Genomic DNA, 1513 nt, shown 5'->3' with positions numbered 1-1513 from the left:
GGGTCTCCATGTTCTCCTACAAGTCCCCCCAGTGACCGAGGGGTCCCCAAAGAAGATCTTGAGTTCCTCACGGTGGCCTTGGGCTTCTTATGGGGTCCTTGGGGTCCCCTGGAGATGTTTTAGGGGGTCTCCATGTTCTCCTACAAGTCCCCCCAGTGACCGAGGGGTCCCCAAAGAAGATCTTGAGTTCCTCACGGTGGCCTTGGGCTTCTTATGGGGTCCTTGGGGTCCCCTGGAGATGTTTTATGGGGTCTCCACAGTCCTACAAGTCCCCCCAGTGACCGAGGGGTCCCCAAAGAAGATCTTGAGTTCCTCACGGTGGCCTTGGGCTTCTTATGGGGTCCTTGGGGTCCCCTGGAGATGTTTTATGGGGTCTCCACAGTCCTACAAGTCCCCCCAGCGACCGAGGCGTCCCCAGAGAAGACCTTGAGTTCCTCGTGGTGATCTTGAGCTCCTCATGGTGACCTTGGGCTCGTGGTGGTGACCTTGAGCTTCTCAGGGTGACCTTGAGCTCCTCACGGTGACCTTGAGCTCCTCATGCTGTCCTTGGGGTCCCCTGGTGACGTTTTACGGGGTCTCCACATTGTCCTACAAGACCCCCCAGCGACTGAGGCGTCCCCAGAGAAGACCTGGAGCTCCTCATGGTGACCTTGGGCTACTCATGGTGTCCTTGGGGTCCCCTGGAGATGTTTTATGGGGTCTCCACAGTCCTACAAGTCCCCCCACCAACTGAGGCGTCCCCAGAGAAGACCTTGAGTTCCTCGTGGTGACCTTGGGCTCTTCATGATGTCCCCTGGTGACGTTTTACGGGGTCTCCACATTGTCCTACAAGTCCCCCCGGCGACCGAGGCGTCCCCAAAGAAGACCTTGAGTTCCTCGTGGTGACCTTGAGCTCCTCGTGGTGTCCTTGGGGTCCCCTGGTGACGTTTTACGGGGTCTCCACATTGTCCTACAAATCCCCCCAGCGACTGAGGCGTCCCCAGAGAAGACCTTGAGTTCCTCGTGGTGACCTTGGGCTCCTCATGATGTCCCCTGGAGATGTTTTATGGGGTCTCCACACTGTCCTACAAGACCCCCCACCAACTGAGGCGTCCCCAGAGAAGACCTGGAGCTCCTCATGGTGATCTTGAGCTCCTCATGGTGACCTTGAGCTCCTCATGGTGGCCTTGGGGTCCCCTGGTGACGTTTTATGGGGTCTCCACACTGTCCTACAAGTCCCCCCGGTGACCGAGGCGTCCCCAGTGAAGACCTTGAGCTCCTCATGGTGACCTTGGGCTCGTGGTGGTGACCTTGAGCTACTCATGGTGTCCTTGGGGTCCCCTGGAGATGTTTTATGGGGTCTCCACAGTCCTACAAGTCCCCCCAGCGACCGAGGCGTCCCCAAAGAAGACCTTGAGTTCCTCGTGGTGACCTTGGGTTCCTCATGGTGTCCCCTGGTGACGTTTTACGGGGTCTCCACACTGTCCTACAAGTCCCCCCGGCGACCGAGGCGTCCCCAGAGAAGACCTTGAGC

At 58.5% G+C, this 1513-nt stretch overlaps 1 protein-coding gene across 1 annotated transcript in view; it reads right to left on the bottom strand.

Annotated features, from left to right (window-relative positions):
• Nucleotides 1-6: 6 nt before the first annotated feature.
• TBC1D25 (TBC1 domain family member 25) overlaps nt 7-1513 on the bottom strand; it is a gene marked incomplete at its 5' end in the record, with an annotated part of 7275 nt that continues 5768 nt past the window's right edge. The window contains 3 exons of the mRNA XM_017840156.1: nt 7-303; nt 887-1010; nt 1146-1506. The remainder of the gene's footprint in view (nt 304-886; nt 1011-1145; nt 1507-1513) is intronic.

This window comes from Lepidothrix coronata, unplaced genomic scaffold, assembly GCF_001604755.1.
Source record: "Lepidothrix coronata isolate B3197 unplaced genomic scaffold, Lepidothrix_coronata-1.0 Scaffold992, whole genome shotgun sequence".
Lineage (NCBI taxonomy): Eukaryota > Metazoa > Chordata > Aves > Passeriformes > Pipridae > Lepidothrix > Lepidothrix coronata.
This window is presented reverse-complemented; position numbering and strand designations above follow the sequence as displayed.